The sequence below is a fragment of the Leopardus geoffroyi genome, chromosome A3, assembly GCF_018350155.1.
Source record: "Leopardus geoffroyi isolate Oge1 chromosome A3, O.geoffroyi_Oge1_pat1.0, whole genome shotgun sequence".
Taxonomy (NCBI): domain Eukaryota; kingdom Metazoa; phylum Chordata; class Mammalia; order Carnivora; family Felidae; genus Leopardus; species Leopardus geoffroyi.
Window position 1 is genome coordinate 119,045,534 of NC_059336.1, and position 22,209 is coordinate 119,067,742.

General features: G+C 45.5%; 1 protein-coding gene across 2 annotated transcripts in view; it reads right to left on the minus strand.

Moving 5' to 3' along the window:
• The window catches only part of DPYSL5 (dihydropyrimidinase like 5), a 102,109-nt gene that overhangs the window by 71,899 nt on the left and 8,001 nt on the right, over window positions 1-22,209 (minus strand). Inside the window, exon 2 of one of the 2 annotated variants that reach the window (XM_045447451.1) lies at window positions 12,567-12,618. The exons of the other annotated variant lie outside the window; for it this stretch is intronic. The gene's annotated coding sequence lies outside the window, so the exon portion shown is untranslated. The remainder of the gene's footprint in view (window positions 1-12,566; window positions 12,619-22,209) is intronic. 2 annotated transcript variants of the gene reach the window in all.

Consider the following 22,209-nt stretch of genomic DNA (forward strand, 5'->3'; position numbering starts at 1 on the left):
CCCATCGTTACCACTGAGCTCTTTGTGTGTCAGGCTCCCACATAATTTCATAGAAATCTTACAACCGCCTGTGAGGTGGTTCGGCATTATTATCCCCATTTTATAGCGGAGGAGACCGTGGGTTGGAATTCATCCGTACTAGACTGGAGCTCCTTGAGAGCAGAGCCCAGGCTTCACTTTATCCTTCTAAGGGCTCGGCATGCAGAGGCGCTCATTAAATGCTAGCTGAAGGAAGCGAGGGTTGGCAGAGAGAGCGGGGTAAGGAGCAGTCTCTGTGCACAAAGGGTTAGCCACAGTGAGGGGCTGTTAGCAACAGGAAGGAAGGCTTCTCCAAAGAAGAGTTCCATGCTGGTTGTGAGGGCGTTTGGTACAAAGCTTAGGGCAGAGGAACAAAGCTGGCGTTGGCCGGGCTGAAAACAAGACAGGAGGCAGAATAAGCAGGTATGGGCTCGGCACAGCCGGCAGACGAACTGCCTTGGGGCCAAGAGGCCAGACGGGGCTGAGCAAGCAGCTTGGGGAGCCAGGGTATGAGGTCAAGGAGCACAGAGCAAGAGGCCCAGCCTTCTGAATGAGACCCATGTGGCCCAGGATGACTTGGAGCACGGAGAGCAGGATCCTGAGTCTGGTCAGGAGATGAGCACGTGGTTTGGGGGCTGATCTCCCCGCTTGTTTGCCTGGCACAGGTTGAGTGGAGGCCGAGAGAACGGGGACTATGGGAATCCGGGCATGAGCATATGGTGGGCTAAACTGGTGGTGCCTACGGAATAGAAAAGGAGCAGGGCCGAGAAAGGACTGAATGCTGGTGGGTTCTCCGGAGGAAAGGGAGAACAGACTGGGGAAGACAGTAAGAACGGAAGCACGGGCGAACAGAGCAGAGCAGAGCAGAGAGCTGGTGTGGACAGATGGAGACCAGCTGTCGGGGCATGCCTGTGCTTTATGGACGCCCAGGAACGAAAGCCGATTTCAGCTTCCCTCTCTAGGAACCCTTTAGATCAGTCAGAAGATGGCAACTGACCCAATCAAGGTAAGGAGATGGCAGGAGCAGGAAACCAACGCCTACTAAATGCTACTCAGTGTGCTAAGGCTCTTAACACATGGCATTTAATGGAAACAACCTCACAATTGCTCTTGGAGATGAGGGGCTGTCTCCACTTGACAGCCAGTGACTGGAGGTAATGACTAGTCAAGGTCACACAGCTTCATGGAAGGGAAAAGGAGTAGACGTAATTCGAAACACCAAATAATACAAGGATCAAAAGGTCTGGACTGCGCTAATGGGCTAACCTTCTGATTCACTCGTGCGTTGAACACTTAGGAGACACTTGAGACAAAACACTCTACTCAGGCATTGCCAGTTCTACCTACTAAATCTGTTCCTTATCCATCCTCCCTCTCTTTTTTCAGTTTATTTATTTATTTTGAGAGTGAGAGTGTGAGCGAGAGAGGAGCAGACAGAGGATGCCAAGCAAGGCTCCGCAACGTCAGCAGGGCCTGACGTGGGGCTCGAGCCCGCGAGCTCATGACCTGAGCAGAAATCAAGTCAGCCGCTTAACCGACTGAGCCACCCAGGCGCCCCACTTACGTTTTCTTTTTTCTCCGAACCAACTGCCTCGGTTCGGGCCCTATCATCTACCTGCATTAAGATGATATCACTATGACCTGGATACTTCTAACTGGTCTCCTGGCCTCCGCCCTGTCAGCATACTGAGCTTGTAAGTTGCCAATAGGATCACAGAGACACTCGTAGCACCTACGTGGTACTATGCTAAGTGCCAAATACTGCACCAACCCCCGACGAGCTCCCAAGTTTGGAGTGCAAAGAAAGGCATGAACAAAAAGTTCAATATGAGTTAAGAGAAGGGCTGTGTCAGTACCAGGAAGGGGGGCGGGGCGGGAGAAGCACTTCACCCTGAGTGGGATAGAGGACTGCTCCTCAGAGGAAGTGCCTTGGACATCAGTCTTGACGGCTGCTTAGGAGTGCACCATGGGGGGCTGGGGGAGCCAAACCTGAGCATTCCAGACAGAAGCGGGGCGGTGTGACCTAGCTGGGTGCCTTCAGGATGGCTGGTGTATTTGAGGAGCCCCAGGAGCCCCAGCCATTCAATGCCTGATGGGACACACTCAGAGTGTGGACTCTAAGGTTTGCTGGGAGGGCAAGCAAAGAAGTGACATGATTAGATTTGCATTTTACATAAAAATTCAAAGGACAGAGTATTCGAAGGAAACACAGAAAGATATGTTTATAAATTTTGGGTGGGCTAAGGTTTTTTAAGCATAATCCAAAGCCAGAAACCAGAAAAGAAGAGATTGATGCAGGTGTGACTATAGAACAACAACAAACTGTAATACAGCAGAAGATGCCACAAAATACTTTTAATAAAGACAAAAACTGGGGCACGCGGGTGGCTCAGTCGGTTAAGCGTCCGACTTCAGCTCAGGGCATGATCTCACAGCTTGTGAGTTCGAGCCCCGCATCGGGCTCTGTGCTGACAGCTCAGAGCCTGGAGCCTGCAGCCTGCTTCGGATTCTGTGTCTCCCTCGCTCACTGCCCCACCCCTGCTTGTGCTCTGTCACTCTCTCTCAAAAATAAATAAAAAGATTAAAAAAAAAAAAAAAAAAGACAAAAACTGCTTAAGACATGTTTGCATGGTTTAAGAGAAAGATAAGTACTCCAATAGAAAAAATGGGCACAGGAGGGGTGTTTAGGTGGCTCAGTCAGTTAAGCATTCGACTCTTCATTTCGGCTCAGGTCATGATCTCAGTTCGTGGGTTCGAGCCCCGCATCAGGATCTGCACTGACAGCACGGGACCTGCTTGGATTCTCTCTTTCTCCCGATCTCTCTCTGCCCCTCCCCACCTCGTATGCTCTCTCACTCAAAAAAATAAACTTAAAAAAAAAAAGAAAGAAAAAGTAAGCAAAAAATATAAACAGGAAATCCGTGGAGACGGGGAGGGCGTAAATAGCTCATAAGCAAACGAAAAGACGTTTGTCTTATTAAGAATCCAAGAAATGTGAGTGAAAACAAGAAAATTACATTTTTCACCTGTCGTAATGGCACAGAAAAAAAGAGAATAATGCCCACGGGGAGAGGAGGAAGCACTCTCATACGCTGTTCATAGGAGTTCAAACTGATACAACCTTACCAGAAGGAAATCTAAAAACCTACATGAAAACTTAAAATGGGCGTCTCACATCTAAGAATTTCTTCTAGGAAATAATCGGACCATTGCACAAAAGTGGATTATGAGGGTGTTTCGTTATCATAACATTATATATAATTACATAATTATTCTGCTGTTATAACAGCTAATGATTTGAACACAAGGTTAGGGTGTGTCAGTGTAAGGACTGTTTCAATAAATAATGGTACATTCACACACTAGACGGCGATGCAGCCATTGAAAAGGATCACGTACATCTTTAAGTACTGACATGGGATGTTATATACGATACAGCACTGGGTGGAGAAAACAGATTACAGAACCAGACCCCATGGTATGTGCCTCTAGTTTTGTGTATATAGGTGAGATCTCATATATATTTGAATATATATGAATATGACCTCTCACTTATACATAAACTTCACTTACATACATATGTGAAAACTCACATATATAAACAAGCTTTCTGCATAAAACACTGGGAAGGTTATTCACTAAACTAGTGACTGCAGTTGTCTCAGAGAAAGGGACTGCAGCAGGACTCAATCTCTCTGCACTACTTGGTTGTGAAAATGTCTGTATCATAAACCAGCTGTGGAATCCACAACAGCCCCGGTCAAGGGGGCAGTAGTACAGAATACACTAGAGTGGGCTCTGAGGAAGTCTGTGCCAGGACGGGCAATTCACTTGCAAGTTAACGTCTCTCGTACATTTATTCAACCACCATTAATAGGTACGTCTAACAGCCTATTGGATCCTTCTAATGTAACGTCTCACTGGGCCTTCCAACGGATCCCACCTAAAACTGAGCTCGTTACACTCGGTCTCCGCTTGGCTCCTCTTCCAGTGTCTCCCATCCCAGGGTAAGACACCCCAGCTCCCACCGCAGGACCGAGCCAGCAGCAAGGGCGAGGAGAGCGAGTGATAGCTCCACAGGCCATAGCACGCAGCCCCCTTCCTCCTTTTTGTTCACTGGCGCCCCAGACGAGGCAGTGTCTTCTCAGATGGCTGCTTAAAGGAGCAGAACACCCTCTCAATCCCGGCCCATCTGGCTGCTGCCTTCCACAAATGAATGGGTGGAGACAGGGACCAACTGACTGACTGGGTTCAAAGGGCTTTTCCTGGTGGTTGAGTCTGAAAATGTGGAGATGCCCTCATTTACTTAAACAAAAAGAGGTAATGAGCCTTCAGAGGCAGGGAGCACCTGCTGAGTAACTGTCAACAGAAGGGATGAAGTCTCCATCTTGAAACAAGTCAATGGGAGCACACGGTTGTCCTCCCACCTAATTCATCCTGAATGCTGGCATTTCCTTGTTTTCTGGTTCACCTGCTTCTGCCAGAAGAGAGGTGGGGTTGGAACTGATGACAGATACCCAATTACTTGTATAAATACTTACAGTTTATTCCCTTCTACTCTTCGGAAGAGCTGGCCAGATTCCCTTGGTTCCCAGTCCCTGCCAGCCTCCTCCCCACCCCCAGCCCAGGCCGAGGACCTATTCCTGAAGGCAAATCTAAAGACTGGATGGCTCAATCGGTTAAGCGTCTGACTTTGGCTCAGGTCATGATCTCATGGCGCATGGGTTGGAGCCCTGTGTCGGGCTCTGTGCTGGCAGCTCAGAGCCTGGAGCCTGCTTCGGATTCTGTGTCTACCTCTCTCTCCGCCCCTCCCTTGCTCATGCTCTGTCTCTCTCAAAAACAAACATTAAAAATCTGTTTTAAAAATAAAGACTGGATCCAGAGGCAAGGGAAACAAAAGCAAGAATGAACTACTGGAACCTCATCAAAATAAAAAGCTTCTGCACAGCAAAGGAAACAATCAGCAAAACTAAAAGGCAACCGACGGAATGGGAGAAGGTATTTGCAAACGACATATCAGATAAAGGGTTAGTATCCAAAACCTATAAAGAACTTATCAAACTCAACACCTGAAAAACAACCCCGTTTAGAAATGGGCAAAGAAGACATCCAGATGGCCAACCGACGCGTGAAAAAATGCTCAACATCAGGGAAATACAAATCAAAACCACAATGAGATACCACCTCACACCTGTCAGAATGGCTAATAACATTAACAACTCAGGCAACAACAGATGTTGGCGACGATGCGGAGAAAGAGGATCTCTTTTGCATTGTTGGTGGCAATGCAAGCTGGTGCAGCCACTCTGGAAAACAGTATGGAGGTTCCTCAAAAAACTGAAAATTGAACTACCCTATGACCCAGCAACTGCACTGCTAGGTATTTATCCAGGGATACAGGTATGCTATTTCGAAGGGGCACATGTACCCCAATGTTTATAGCAGCACTATCGATGATAGCCAAAGTATGGAAACAGCCCAAATGTCCATCGATGGATGAATGGATAAAGAAGGTGTAGTATACACACACACACACACACACACACACACACACACAATGGAGTATTACTCAGCAATCAAAAGGAATGAAATCTTGGCATTTGCAACTACGTGGATGGAACTAGAGGGTATTATGCTATGCAAAATTAGTCAGAGAAAGACAAATATCGTATGACTTCACTCATCTGAGGACTTTAAGGCACAGAACAGATGAACACAAGGGAAGGGAAGCAAAAATAATATAAAAACAGGGAGGGGACAAAACAGAAGAGACTCAAATATGGAGAACGAAGAGAGGGTTACTGGAGGGGTGGTGGGATGGGGAATGGGTTAAATGGGTAAGGGGCATTAAAGAAACTACCCCTGAAATCACTGTTGCACTATAAGCTAACTTGGATGTAAACTGAATAAATAAAATAATAATAATAATAATAATAATAATAATAATAATAATAAAATAAAAAAATAAAGACTGGAGCCCAACATGCTCAAGATTAGGACACCTGGTGCTTGCTTGACAAGCCCTGACTGAGCATCAACTTTTGTATATATAAGTGAGATTTTGTATACATAGGTGTCCTGCTGAGGACTGGACCCCAGACTGCACATCAGGTACCTGATTCCCTGTTTGGTAAATGACCTACTATCTCGTGGCCAATAGGCTGGCACATGCTTCCTGTTTGTTGCCTGTCACCTTCTCCAGGGAATGGAAGCCTGCCCATCCACATCTGAGGCCTCTCCACCTGCTAACATGCTCTCCTGACACCAACGCTCTCCTGGTGACATGACCTGGAGTGTGGACTCCTGTCCCTATGACTCAGGTATGTAAGTATATCCAAACCCTTTGAAATGTATACTGTAAAAGGCTGTCTACCATATGTAAATTGCACCCCAACAAAGCTGACTGAAAAACAAACGAAAGGGGTAACTGGATGGCTTAGTCGGTACAGCATGCAACTCTCGATCTTGGGAAGTGAGTTCAAGCCCCACACTGGGCATAGAGCTGACTTAAACCAAAACCAAAACCAAAACCAAAACCAAAACACATTTAACAGAGAATTGCTAAAGGGGGATCAGAAAAAAACAAGATAGAACTTAATAGGAATTACATTTAGTGCTAAGCTTCCTGGCAGTCCAAGCAGAAGTGGAAATGGTTTGGGAAGGAAAAACTTTCTATTACTGGATAAAAGGGAGGCCCTGATTTACCCACCAGGAAGAGCCTTTTGAATCCCAAATAATTCATTGCTCCCCTCCATCCAACTGAACATTTAAGAGGACGCTTTAGAGAAAGCAGATCTGCTCTCTATGTAGATAATTCTAGAAGGGATTTATTGGATTCCTCTCTAAGGAAAGTAAGAAACATGACGGATATATTTAACTGCAATTTTGCAGAAGGTGCAGAGATATTGTTCCAAGCCATTTTTAATATAGAGCAAACATCAATAAAAGGCTGAAGAAATACCACTAAATTTTTACTTAGAGATGACATTTCTGTGTTAAAGTGTTAAAGAGTCCAAAGGTGTTAAAGGAAAAGAGTCCAATTATCGGCTTTTATCTGGTGCTCCAACCTATGTTATAAAGAGAATGCAAACATGTCCTTTCCATCCTTTAACTGGTAATGGTAAGGAAGGTGTCTAAATAGTACTCCTCTAGGGGTGCCTTCCTGGCTCAACCAGAAGAGCAGGTGACTCTTGATCTCGGGGCTGTGAGTTTGAGCCCCACGTTGGGTATAGAGATTACTTAAAATTAAATCTTTTTTTTTTTTTTAATGTTTTTATTTATTTTTGAAAGAGAGAAGACAGAGCATGAGCGGGGGAGGGACAGAGAGAAAGGGAGATACAGAATCTGAAGCAGGCTCCATCCAGGCTCTGAGCTGTCAGCACAGAGCCCGATTCGGGGCTCGAACTCAAGAGTGTGAGATCATGACCTGAGCTGAAGTCGGACGCTTAACCGACTGAGCCACCTAGACGCCCCCAAAATTAAACCTTTAAAAAAATATTGCCCCTCTAGTGGGGCCACTACAACCCCAGCCGTCACCTAAGCCAAATTCGTGGTCCTTTATTTCCTCTCCCCTCAGCCTAGTGTTTCACAATTGAGGAAAGTGTGCACAGATGGCTTTAGAAGGTATACATATTTGGACATAAAATGGTGTTGAATCACGAGCTCTCTTTCTTCAAAATTCTATTTATTTAGAGGCGCCTGGGTGGCTCAGTCGGTTGAGCGTCCGACTTCGGCTCAGGTCACGATCTCGCGGTCCGTGAGTTCGAGCCCCGCGTCAGGCTCTGGGCTGATGGATCGGAGCCTGGAGCCTGTTTCCGATTCTGTGTCTCCCTCTCTCTCTGCCCCTCCCCGACTTGTGCTCTGTCTCTATCAAAAATAAACGTAAAAAAATTTTTTTAAATTCTATTTATTCATTTATTTTTATTAAAAAATTTTTTTTGAAGCTTATTTATTTTGAGAGAGAGAGAGAGAGAGCATGAGCATGGGAGGGGTAGAGACAGAAGGAGAGAGAGGATCTCAAGCAGGCTCCACACTGTCAGCGCCCTGAGATCATAACCTGAGCCGAAATCAAGAGACGCTTAACTGACTGAGTACCCAGGTGCCCCCTATTAGAATTCTTAATGCGTTTATTTTGAAATGGAAAATAATGGAATTGAGAAGAGTCAACAAAATTATGAAAAGGAATACTATGGGGTAGGTGAAGGACTGTCCTAGGAATATTAAAAGATGCTATAAGAAATTACTGTCATTAAAACTGTATGGTGTCGGGGCGCCTGGGTGGCGCAGTCGGTTAAGCGTCCGACTTCAGCCAGGTCACGATCTCGCGGTCCGTGAGTTCGAGCCCCGCGTCAGGCTCTGGGCTGATGGCTCAGAGCCTGGAGCCTGTTTCCGATTCTGTGTCTCCCTTTCTCTCTGCCCCTCCCCCGTTCATGCTCTGTCTCTCTCTGTCCCCCAAAATATAAATAAACATTGAAAAAAAAAATTAAAAAAAAAAACTGTATGGTGTCAGCAGATGATTAGACAAAAGATGAAAGGAGAAGAAGAAGGTGCCTGGTAACAGATTTCAATTAAATTTAACAAAAGTGGTATTTCAGTTCGGAGGAGATAAATGATTTACTTAATAGATGGGGCCGGCATTTCTGGCTCTTTGTCTGGAAGAAAATTAGGTCGGCTCCCTACCTATAGCCCAATCTGTAATCCATCTGGAATTTATTTAAATGTAAAACATAAAGCAATAAAAATATTAAAAGCAAGCCCAGGAAACTACTTGTATAATTGAGGAGTGGGGGAGCCCTTTTAACTCAGTCTGGAAACCCAGAAGCCATAAAAGAAAAGTCCCATTTCTGACTTTATATGAGTTTAAAAAATTGGTAAAGTAAATGATATCATAGAAACAAAAAAAAAAGCCGGGGGTGCCTGGGTGGCTCAGTCAGTTAAACATCCGACTTGGGCTCAGGTCATGATCTCAAGGTTCATGGGTTCGAGCCCCACATCGGGCTCTGTGCTGACAGCTCAGAGCCTGGAGCCTGCTTCGGATTCTGTCTCCCACTCTGCCCACCCTCCCCTGCCCCCAGCTTGCATTCTGTCTCTCTCTCTCAAAAACAAATAAACATTAAAAAGAAGAAGAAGAAATAGAAAAATATCCTGAGAGAACATATGCAGTGCATATGACAGCTATGAGGTCTTACAAACCGATAGGAAAAATACAACCAAGAGAAAGATGGGCTCATCCATAAGCGTGACACAGAAGAGCAAATTGAAATAACCAACAACATATGAAAAGATGTCCAATCTCTCTAGCAATCAAGAAGATGCAAATGAAAGTCACAGTGAGGTGTCATTCCACATCCATCAGACTGGCAACAATTCTAGGGTGATACCTGACCTCGATAGGACTTGGGGGAGGGAGTGGGCTGGGGGTAGTTGTGAGGGTGCCGCTGCTGCTTCAAATATGGATGATCTCGAGCTTTTAGAGAACAGTCTGAAAAGCCCTCTATTAAAATTTGAAAAGCTCTGTGACTTGGCAAGCCCACTCCCAGGTCTCTATCCATAGAAACAGAAGCAAGAGAACATAAGGAGATGGAAGGTAAGGGAGGCCCATCGCAGCAACGTGGGGAGGATAATAAGCCAACAAAAACCTGGAAACAAACTGAATGCCCATCAATGGGGAACAGTACTATCTAAAGGAAAACTGTTTGGGGCGCCTGGGTGGCTCAGTCAGTTAAGCAGCCGACTCTTAAGACTCACATCATGATCTCACAGTATGTGAGTTCGAGCCCCATGTCGGGCTCCAAGGTCACAGCTCAGAGCCTGCTCGGGTTTCTCTCTGCCCCTCACTCTCTCGCTCTCTCTCAAAATAAACACATAAACATTTAAAAAAAATAAAGGAATAGTGTTCCTCTAGCTACTTCTGATGCTAAGCACCAGGCGTTAGTGTAAACCCCCCAGGCTGAGGGCTCACTCCCAAAAGACTGACCCCACTGCAGACGCCAGCCACCTGGCCCAGGTTGTCGCCTCTACCCCTGACGACCTGACTACAAATCAGGGGTTCCCATGAACCCCTCCTCAAGTTTGATAATTTGCTAGAACGGCTCACAAAGAAACGCTTTACTATTACAAGTCAGGATCATCCACGTGGAAGAGACACAGGAAGACCCATGGAACAGGGCAAGACACGCGGAAGAGGGGCCACGTAAGGGCAAGAGACGTGAAGCTGCCGCACCTTCACCCTCCCCACACCTCGAGGTGTTCACTGACCTGGAAGCCTCTCCCAACGCCTCTCTTCGGGGGTTCTTCTGGTGGTTCCATTACCAAGACAAGAGTGATTCGATCATTGGCCATGGGTGATTTACTCAATCTCCAGCCCCTTTCCCTCCCAGGAGGAGGGGTGGGAGGTTGGGGCTGAAAGTTCAACCCTCTAATCACCTGGCTGGTTCCCGTGGCAACTAGCACCCATCTGGAGAGTCACCTCATTAGCATAAGTCAGGTTTGGTGCTAGAGGCTTATTATGAATAACAAAAGACGCTCTCCTCACCCTGGTCAATCTGGAACTTACAAGGGTTGTAGGAGCTCTGTGCCAGAACTGGGGAAGAAGACCAAATACAGATTTATTATTATATCACAGTATTGCATTATCCATGCCACAGAATAGCATGCAATTTTTTATTTCTTTGTAGTGTTGATTTATTTTTGAGAGACAGAGCACGAGAGGGCAGAGAGGGAGGGAGAGAGAATCTGAAGCAGGCTCCCGGCTCTGAGCTGTGCCCCACTCGGGGCTCAAACCCACAATCCATGAGATCATGACCTGAGTCGAAGTCGGACGCTTAACCGACTGAGCCACCCAGGTGCCCCTAGCATGCAATTTTTAAAAAGTTAAGTCTATACTAATTGCTTTCAAGCTTCTCCAGGGGCACCTGGCTGTCTCAGTCGGTAAAGCATGAGACTCTTGATCTCAGGGCTGTAAATTTGGGCCCCACGTTGGGTATAGAGATTAATTAAGAATAAAATCTTAAAAAAAAAAATTAAAAAAAGCTTCTTCCAAGATGTAATAAGACAGACAAGTTGTAGAGATCATGTATTTTACCAAAATGGAACTCCAATACATGTAATCCATGACATCCACACACAGACACAGACATAATAGGATCCCATTCTGATAAAATGTGCAAGGACAAAAAATATCTTTGTATCTCATTTATACACGATAATGTGTAGAGAGCAAAATATGGGTGAAAACATCCGTTTGTTTACACTGATTACCAGAGGGTGAGGAGGGAGCATTTAGTTGCAGAGGAGTGGAAGAGAGGGGAAAAGTCTTTTTTTTTTTTTAAAGAAAGAAAAACGTTAACAATTAAAACATGATGGACATGTGTGTGAGAGTGTGTGTGTGTGTGTGTGTGTGTGTGTGTGTGTGTGTGTGTGTCATAAAGATGATCACCCAAATGCTAACGGTAGCTGCCTGAGGGTGCTGGGATTTCAGGTGACTTTTACTTTATTTCATTGACATTTAAATATTGTTTAAGTTTTTCACAGTGAAGGTGTATTATTCATAAAAACCGGGGGAAGGGGAAAGCAACAAAATCACTTTCACTGAAGGAAAACGTACCCACCGACCTTGAAGGCCAGTCATATCTACGGAGCCCCTGTTTCGTGCCCTGCACTGTACCAGATGTGTTCCATTTCGAATCCTCGAAGCAAAACCGCAAGGAATCGGGATAATGGTGCTCAGGAAGGGGTAGACAGCTTGCCTGGCATCACACAGATTATTAGCAAGTCTGGAAGACAAGATCTTGCACCCAGACTTGACTCCTACGCATTCTCTTTCCTGCCTCTGCACCGCACTCTCTCAGTATGGGCTGTACCGGTCACAGGACGTGCACCTTCAGGCTGGCTAACCCATGTGTCCTTCCCCCACAGGAGTCCCTCGCTGTCCTTGACGGCAGTCTTCAAAACGAGCTCCACAGAATCTCTGCCTTCAAGAATCTCAAGTTTACCTCCCTGTTAGCATTTCAGCCCCGGGTGGCCGGAGGGGTGAGGACTGTGCATTACAGATCTCTAATGTTCAGGTCCGTTGACTGCTACTTAAGAGTTGAAAAACACAGAGGCACCCGGGGTGACTCAGTCAAGTTAAGCTTCCCACTTCGGCTCAGGTCATGATTTTGCAGGTCAGGAGTTCAAGCCCCGCATGGGGCTCTGTCCTGACAGCTCAGAGCCTGGAACCAGCTTCGGATTCTGTGTCTCCCTCTCTCTCCCTGCCCCTCCCCCGCTTGTGATCTGTCTCTCTCTCTCTGTCTCTCTCTGAAAAATAAAAATAAAGACATTAAAAAAAAAAAAGTTGAAAAACACAAAAGAAAAGACGTGAGCTGTGTTTTCCAGGCTCTTGATGTTCTCTTCACACACAGGATCTTTCTCATGAGCCGCGTTCGTTACTTTAAATTCTTTTTTTTCTTTTTTTAAAGTAGGCTCCACGCCCACGGTGGGGCTTGAACTCATGACCCTGGGATCGAGACTCCTATGCTCTACCAGCTGAGCCATCGAGGCGCCCCTACCTTAAATTCTTACACAAGATAATCCGCTGCTTACTCCAAGCTCACCATAAACTTAAAAAAGAAAAACGTACACCTATTTACACAGCTGAGAACAGAGGATTCTACAATTCGGAGCAAAGAGCACATTTTCCGTGCTATTTATTGGCTATTTGGAGCATGAAGGATGTGAACAAAAGGCTGTAAAATAAAAGAGGAACAAAAGAGGGTATTTTAACACAACCCGAGGAGGAGAAAAGGCATTGCGTTTATGCACACGAATTTCTTACTTTAAACACACACACTAAACATAATATATTTTAAAACTTGTCATTGTACTGTCCTTGATTTTCATGAGGAAAGAAAAATCGCTGCGGGTGGTCTGGGGGCCCAGGGAACTGGTCGGTCTGTGTAAACTCATGCAGATAAAGACAAGGCCTCATTTGACACCCTCTGGGCCCCCTCTTTGTCACAACACTGAGCACACAGACCCCCAGAGGGGGAGAGCCAGGAAGGGACAGACGCACGGGGGTGGGGGGTGGGGGTCAGTTGCCCCTAACGACCTTCAGTCTTCCCCCTCCCCCTGCTGTCCGAGCCTCCCGCTCTGACACCAACCAGCACAGCCCCTTACCTCCTTGGCCCCATCCTGCAGCTTCTACACGAAACCCTCTGCCCTAATGTCCTCTTCCCCAAATCCTGCCCTAACACCTTGTCAGAAAAGGCTTTTGATGTATCCTAAGGGCGAGGACCATTCTCTCAGCCCGAGGGAGACCTTAGCTCTCCTCTGCCACTGCACGGAGGGTACAGAGTCTGCAAGGCCCGGCCTCCCTCCACCTTTCTCTTCCCGCAGTACTTAGCATGGTGCCTGGCTAGAGGCAGATGCACACAGAACGTTAATCACCTTCCCCTTAAAGCATCCACTCAAATAATCCAACTTTTGTTTTTTTTTTTTTTTTTTTTTTTAATTTTTTTTTTTTTTTCAACGTTTATTTATTTTTGGGACAGAGAGAGACAGAGCATGAACGGGGGAGGGGCAGAGAGAGAGGGAGACACAGAATCGGAAACAGGCTTCAGGCTCTGAGCCATCAGCCCAGAGCCTGACGCGGGGCTCGAACTCACGGACCGCGAGATCGTGACCTGGCTGAAGTCGGACGCTTAACCGACTGCGCCACCCAGGCGCCCCAATAATCCAACTTTTGGATTTTTATCTGCTCTGTATAGAAAGATCTAGATGCTGTCAGAATTATCTAGGCCCGCTTTTTCAGACCCGAGCCCAAAGACAGTGGCATGAATGAGCCTTGGGGGCTCATTCCTGGAGCGCCACTTCCTGGAGCACTTTGGTGGGGTTAAACGTTTTAGGGGCTCCTGGGTGGCGCAGTCGGTTAGACGTCCGACTTCAGCCAGGTCACGATCTCGCGGTCCGTGAGTTCGAGCCCCGCGTCAGGCTCTGGGCTGATGGCTCAGAGCCTGGAGCCTGTTTCCGATTCTGTGTCTCCCTCTCTCTCTGCCCCTCCCCTGTTCATGCTCTGTCTCTCTCTGTCCCAAAAATAAATAAACGTTGGAAAAAAAAAAAATTTAAAACGTTTTAACGGTGGGTAATTCCCAAAATTCGTCTTTTTTCTAAATTTTTATTTTTATTAATTTTGGGGTTCAGTGTTTTTTTGTTTTTTGTTTTTGTTTTGAGAGAGAGAGAGAGAAAACACGTGCATGCGTGTGTGTTGGGAGAGGGGCAGAGAGAGAGAGGAAAGAGAATCCCAAGCCAACAGCGAGGAGCCCCACGCAGGGCTCGATCTCACCAACTGTGAGATCGTGACCTAAACTGAAATCAAGAGCTGGACACTCAACCTACTGAGCCACCCAGGCACCGCCCCCCTCCCAAATTCTTTACAATTTCATGTGAACCCACAAAAAATTGGTATTTTGTGAACTGGAGTGTAGACCTTGCATTAATTTTTTTTAAGATTAAAAAATGAGAACAGCTGGGGTGGAGCTTGCTTGGGATTTTCCTTCTTTCCCTCACTCTCTGCCCTTCCCCTGCTCACACTCTCTTTCTCTGTAAATAAATAACTTAAAAAAAAAAAAATGAGAACAGGGGCCCTGAGTGGCTCAGTTGGTTAGGTGTCCGACTTTGGCTCAGGTCACGATCTCGCAGTTCGTGAGTTTGAGCGCTAGTTGGGCCCTGTGCTGACAGCTCGGAGCCTGGAGCCTGCTTCCAATTCTGTGTCTCCCTCTCTCTCTCTCTGCCCCTCCCCCGCTCGCACTCTGTCTCTCTCTTTCTCTCTCTCTCTCTAAAATAAGTAAACATTAAAAAAAATGAGAACAGTTATGAAACACCATACATGATTCCATTTACACGAAATGTCTGGAACAGGCAAATCGATAGAAAGTGGATTAGTGGTTGCCAGGAGCTGGGGGTGGGGTGGCGGGAATGGGAAGTGACTGCTAATGGGTAAGGGGTTTCTTTCTGGGGTGATGACAATGTTCTGAGATAAGAGTACGGTGATGGTTACACAATTATGAATACAGTAGAAACCACTGCATTGCATCCTTTCCATGCGTGAACTTTATGGTACGTAAATTATACCTCCATAAAGTTGTCAGCAAGGCCTCAAAGATTTCAGACTTGCATCAGGGTGCTTCTAAGTTTCGAGAAGCAGTAACAGGAAAGAATGGAAACTCCAGGCAGGTCTACAAGTCAAGAGACAGGTCCCCAGGAGGGCACCTGGGGTACAGGTCTGAGGGGAAGTATCAAGTAATGTCCCCACGGCTCTGGGTCAGCAACTGAAACGGAACCAGTGTAAAGCAAGGAGGGCACCAAAAGCATGGACCCAGTTTCTGGAGTAGGTCTGCGGCCCCTATCGGAGTTGTGCCAAAGGGTGTAAAGAGAGTATTGCTTGCCAGAGCTGAGCACGGAGGGGTGGGATGGGCCAAGGGCAATGCACGTGGCTGGCTTGGTATGAAAGTAAAAAGACGTGGGGCGGGCGCCTGGGTGGCTCGGTCGGTTAAGCGGCCGACCTCGGCTCAGGTCGTGATCTCGCGGTCCGTGAGTTTGAGCCCCGCGTCGGGCTCTGTGCTGACAGCTTGGAGCCTGGAGCCTGCTTCTGTTTCTGTGTCTCCCTCTCTCTCTGCCCCTCTCCCATTTGCGCTCTGTCTCTCTCTGCCTTTCAAAAATGAATAAATGTTAAAAAAAAAAAAAAAAGTAAAAAGACGTTCAGGTGATGAGCGAGAACCTGCCTTAAGCTTCCCCAGGCTGTTGACAGAATTCATTTCCTTACGGTTGTAGGCTTTCAGCTAAGGGCCACTCTCAGCTCCAAGAGGCCACCCAATTTCTTGCCAAGTGGGCTTCCCCAACATAACCACTTACTTCTCAAGGGAGCAAGGAGAGTCTCTAGAGCAAGTCTGCTAGCCAGACGAGGTCGTGTATCATATAGTCAGGGGAATGACATTGTCATCTCTGCCATCTTCTACTGATTAAAAACAAGTCACAGGGGTGCCTGGCTGGCTCATTCCGGTAAGCGTCCGACTCTTCATTTCGGCTCAAGTTATGATCTGAGTTCGAGCCCCGTGTAGGGCTCTGAGCCGACCAGGCGGAGCCTGCTTGAGATTCTCTCTCCCCACCCCCCTCCGCCCCTCCCCAGCTCGCACGTGCACACTCTCTCTCAAAAATAAATAAACATTAAAGAAAAAACAAAAACAAAAAACAAAAAAAAGTCCCAGGAAAGCATTACACAGAGGTGTGAACGTCGGGAGCTGGGGATCATGGCACGGGACACACCAAGAGTCCCTCTTCACAATCCTTGCAGAGAAAACATGCCCACAACTAACCAAACCATAAAGCAGAATGGAACTAATTCTACAGGATGATCTGGAGGCTTCTTAACCTGTTGTCATTTGAGCCCAAAGAGGGCAAAAATCACCAGATGCTTTCTCTGCACTGATATAGCTCGTTGGAAGTTAAATTGCCCTGGAGGTTCCTCCTCTGTGAAATGATGAGATGTTGTCTAAGGTTCTTCCGATGTCCTACGATGACACCTGGCCCACAGTAGGTGTTCAATAGCACCTGTTCCATAAAGGAAGGGATAAAGGAATGAGCACCTGTACATATTAGAATGCAGACATTTTTTAAGATTAAAAAATGATCGTGATGTCCGGGGAGTGTTTCTCATCTTCTATCCTAAGATTTACACCAAATTTTCCTGAATAAAAATGATCGGAAGGGAAAATACTAGATGCTATTTGTTAATTGTCGTAATGGCTCATCCTTAGTCTACCTGGTCCCAGCACCTTTCTTTTTTGAAGGAGTTACACATTCTGTCTCTTCAGCGGCTCGAAAGCCCTACTCTGCATGCTTGTGTCTTATTTTTAGGGGTCCTCCATGTGGGAGACCATCTGAGAACAGAAGCCATGAGCATGGGGCCAAGAACTCAACTCTTCTCAAGTTTTCTGGAATCCCTTCCAAGGGGAGCCAGAGCCAGGAAAAGCTGCCAAATTATTGTTATTACTGTTTGAACAGGTAAAATATACACACGATAAACATTTAAGACCATACAAATAGTCCCCTCCTCTGGAGATAAGCACCATCACAGGTTTTGCCGTGTTTCTTTGCATGGAGAACCTATGCATATTTAAGCATATACTTATCTATTTTGTATTGCACAAAATAGCAGCATGCATGAAATATCGCTCTGCCTGCTTTCTTTCTGTTGCGATATAAATTGGCCCCTTGTTCTATATTAGAACATAGGGGCGCCTGGGTGGTTCAGTCGGTTAAGTGTCCGACTTGAACTCAGGTCATGATCTCACAGCTCACGGGTTCAAGTGCCGCATGGGACTCTGTGCTGACAGTTCAGAGCCTGGAGCCTGCTTTGGATTCTGTGTCTCCCTCTCTCTCTGCCCCTCCCCTGCTCACTCTCTGTCCCTCTCTCAAAATAAAAATAAAAACATTTAAAAAAACAAGTGTCTGCCTCGTCTTTTTAATGGTTGCATAATAATTCTTTGGAAGGATGTATCAGAATGTATTTAACTAGCTCTCCGATGATGGGAATTTAGGTTGGGTCTGATTTTTGGCTAGTATAAATCATGCCGCAATAATAGCCCTTGGTATTTTCCATTGTGCACTTGTTTGCATACCTTTAGGGTACGCTCCTAGAGGTGGTATTGCTGGGCGAAAGGGTATGTGCGGTTTTAATGTCGACAGGTAGTGCCCCACTGCAGTCTGCAGGTTTTAGCTGGTAAGGCATCGCGACACGACACTCCCAGCAGTGACACAGCATGGCTGTCACAGAACATCAAAGCTGTCAGATAGCATCTAGTCTCCGCTTCCTCATGGTACAGAGGGAACGAAACCGTTTTGACCGAATTTCTCACGTGCTCTCTATTATCTCTGCACCAATGACCATACAGTCCAGCCTATTCATTTGACAATCATGTGCCTTGGAGCATACTTTTATATACCGTTACATATCCACCAAACTCAGCCCCTAGAGAATACCATTAGCTCCGCTTACCGAGTATCTCCCACACACCCATCAGGCTCCGTGCGTGGATGCCATCAGTCCTCCCTACAAACCTGTGAGGAAGATAGTAACATTCCTCTAGATCACAAAACCAAGGCTTGGGGAGATGGACTTTGCCTGAGATCTCTGACACCTAGAAAGCAGCAGAGTCTGGATTCAAACCCACCTCTCTCCCATGAGCAAGCTCGTTCCTGGAAATTGCTTGGCCCCCTGCAGACACTGAGGAAATACATGAGTGGAGGTTCATGGCCATCTCAAATGACAGCTCAATGCAAGCCAAGTCCAGCCACTGGATGGTTAGTAACCCTCTCTCACTTGCCACGCTGCTCCAACCCTCATTTCCAGTTCCTGGCTATTTGCATTCCACCCAGGTATTTAGAATTTAACTAAATACTGAGTGTTCCGCATAACTGTGTGATCCCTACACAACTTGGAGACCACAGAATGTCTTTCACAGTGGCCAACTTTGGCTGCTATTTGCTATTAAGAAACGGCAGACTTTTACAGAACTTATTGATGAAAGTTGGCTTTACTTACAGCCCTTTGCCTTCCAAGTTATTATGGCAGTCCTGTTTTTAATTTATCTTTTATTTTTATTTTATTGTATTAAAAAAATTTTTTTAATGTTTTTTTTTATTTTTGAAGGAGAGAGAGACAGAGCATGAGCAAGGGAAGAGCAGACAGAGAGGGAGACACAGAATCCGAAGCAGGCTCCAGGCTGTGAGTTGTCAGCACAGAGCCCGACACGGGGCTTGAACTCACAAACCGTGAGATCACGACCTGAGCCGAAGTCAGATGCTTAACCGACTGAGCCACCCAGGCGCCCCTACTTTTAATTTTTTTAATTAAAAAAAAATTTATATATATAGAGAGAGTGCAAGAGCATGAGAGAGGAGGGGAGGCGGAGGGTGAGAGAAAGAGAGAGAGAGAGAGAGAGAGACAGAGAGAGAGAGAGACTCTCAAGCAGGCTCCACACTCAGCATGGAGCTTGACATGGGGCTCCATCCCATGACCCTAGGATCATGACCCGAGCCCAAATCAAGAGTAGGACATTCAACTGACTGAGCCACACAGGCATCCATCCCACTGCAGCCCTGTTTTTAATGACCATTTCAGACAATTTTATTCCTACATTTACACAAATTCTTTGATGATCAACTTGCTGACGAAGACGGATGAGAAAGCAATCAGGGAACTTTGTGAAGTTGGTCCTTAAGTCAAGGAATTAACATACATTCATGCATTTGTCTTTATGTGCAAACTATATCAGGTATTATGATTAAAACTGCATCCCCCACACCAAAAATTCCTTTTAAGGGAATTCCAATTCTCAAAAACATTATCAGCTCGGTGATAAAATCATGTATGTGATGTTCACTCATAAAGATGTGAACAATATTTAAGATAATAGAAAAAATTGGACATAATCTAAATGTTCACCAATAAGTAAATGTTTAAAATTTTTTTAATGTTTGTTTATTTTTGAGAGTGACAGGGAGACAGAATCTGAAGCACACTCCAGGCTCTGAGCTGTCAGCACAGAGCCCGATGTGGGGCTCAAACTCACAGACCACGAGATCATGACCTGAGCTGAAGTTAGACCCTTAACCGACTGAGCCACGCAGGCACCTCAATAAGTAAATGTTTAAATACAACAGTGTTTCTTCCAATGGAATGGTAGATAGCCATATAAAAGTTCACATTTCTAAATTAGGTAGAGACATAAAAAAGCTTTTTTTTTTTTTACATTTTTAAAATGTTTATTTATTTTTGATATCAAGAGACAGAGCATGAGCAGGGAGGAGCAGAGAGAGAGGGAGACACAGAATCTGAAGCAGGCTCCAGGCTCTGAGCTGTCGGCACAGAGCCCGAGGCGGGGCTCAAACCCACGAACCGTGAGATCATGACCTGAGCCAAAGTCAGATGTTCAACTGACAGAGCCACCCAGGCACCCCAAAGAGCTTTTTTTTTTTTTAATGTCAAACAACAGAATACCAATAGTATCCATGTTGTGGTCATAATTCTGTAAAAATTCACCCATTGGGATGAGCACTGGGTGTTGTATGGAAACCAATTTGACAATAAATTATATTTAATAATTAAAAAAATTATGTGAGCATATGGACAAAGCTTTGATGAAACAAGCAGTCATTACGTTAGCTGTATTAGCAAAATGGTCTATGGGTGGTTTATAATTGATTAGGTATCAGAATATTATATTATACATTTTATTTATTTATTTTTATTATTTTATTAAAAAAATTTTTTTAATGTTTATTTTATTTTCGAGAGAGAGAGTGAGCACAGGCAGGGGAGGGGCAGAGAGAGAAGGGTACAGAGGATCCGAAGTGGGCTCTATGCTGACAGCAAAGGAGCCTGGTGCGGGGTTCAAACTCACAAACCGTGAGATCATGACCTGATCTGAAGTTGAGGGCTTAACCGACTGAGCCACCCAGGCGCCCCTATACATTTTAAAGTACAAATTATCTCAAAATAAATAAACACTTAAAAAAATAAAGTACAAATTAAATCTTACAGTATTGCCTAAGCGCTTAAGGGACTCAGAGTCTAAGCAGTAAACCTAGGTGTTTAGGCAAGGATAAATCTTGTCTCCCTCACTTGCTTGTACGAGGATGGATACAGACGTGGCAAGCCACGTGACAGGAAAAAAATCTTTCTCTCTGTGAATGGGTCTCCTAAAGAAAAACCTGAGGGGTTAGGAATTCGTGACGACCTTGTCATGCTCCCTTGGTAGTATAGGCTTCATTACCACCATCCTGCAATCACACCTAAACTGCCGCCCTTGATCTATACTGGCCATGTTATCACTGCCACCTCTCCTAGACCAACGGTGAAGATCAGCCATGGCGATGAAATGGGTTTGCCTTATATCCGCAATCTGAAGGCTGTTGCTCTATCTCTGTGCCTCATCTTTATTGGGTTTCAGTAGTTGCAGAGGCTTTGTCCCATTATAATCCAGTTGTAAGAATCATGTCCGTTTTAAGTCTTTTTTAGAAACCCACAAAAAAAAGGGGGTGGGGGGGGAATCTATGCTAGAATTCTAATTCCCAAGTAAGAAATCCGAACTCTGTGATTCTAAGCTGCCCCCTTTTGAGGAATTTTTTAAGCCAGAGAAATGACACAACTCAAAATCGCTATTTGATGTGAGAAACGCAAAATAGTTAACAGAAGAAAAACATCACTTGTTAATCTTGTTCAAGGCTGATAGGACATCTCTGGAATGATTTGGGGACCCATGTTGCAATTATAATCTGTTCTCATCTTTTCCTTAAGAAACAGGAGTAAGGAGGGGCGCCTGGGTGGCGCAGTCGGTTAAACGTCCGACTTCAGCCAGGTCACGATCTCGCGGTCCGTGAGTTCGAGCCCCGCGTCGGGCTCTGGGCTGATGCCTCAGAGCCTGGAGCCTGTTTCCGATTCTGTGTCTCCCTCTCTCTCTGCCCCTCCCCCGTTCATGCTCTGTCTCTCTGTCTCAAAAATAAATAAACGTTGAAAAAAAATTTTTTTTTAAAGAAACAGGAGTAAGGAAATCGCTGTAGCAAGACTAAGGCTGAAACACAACCCTTAGTTTAAAAATGTTCATTTCAGGGGCACCTGGAGGCTCAGTTGGTTGAGCGTCTGACTCTTGATTCTTGTTTTCAGCTGAGGTCATGATCCCAGGGTCGTGGGATCAAGCCCGAGCATGGAGACTGCTTAAGATTTTCTCTCTCTCTTCCTCCCTCTGCCCCTCTCCCTTGCTTGTGCTTTCTCTCTCTTTCAAATTAAAAAAAAAAAAAAAAGAAAAAAGAAAAAAAAAAGAAGTTCATTTCAGCTACTGTGGAATCAGGCACAGCTTGAAGTTCTATTTTTTTCCTGAAGAACGAGAGTTGGAAACCAACCTCTGATCAAGCCACGACATTATACCAGCCTCTAGGATTTCTAAAAATGGTTTAATCACAGCAGTACATCCCTCAGAATGTCTTTTAAAAAACTCTTCTTAAAAATGTTTCTAATCACCATTAATCTTACTATTTGGCACAGTCTACTAAAAAATAACATATGCAAACCCTCGACCCAGCAGTTCTACTCCTAAGGTTATACCCAACAGAAACACACAAATGTTCACGAACAAAACGCGTACTAGAATATTCACA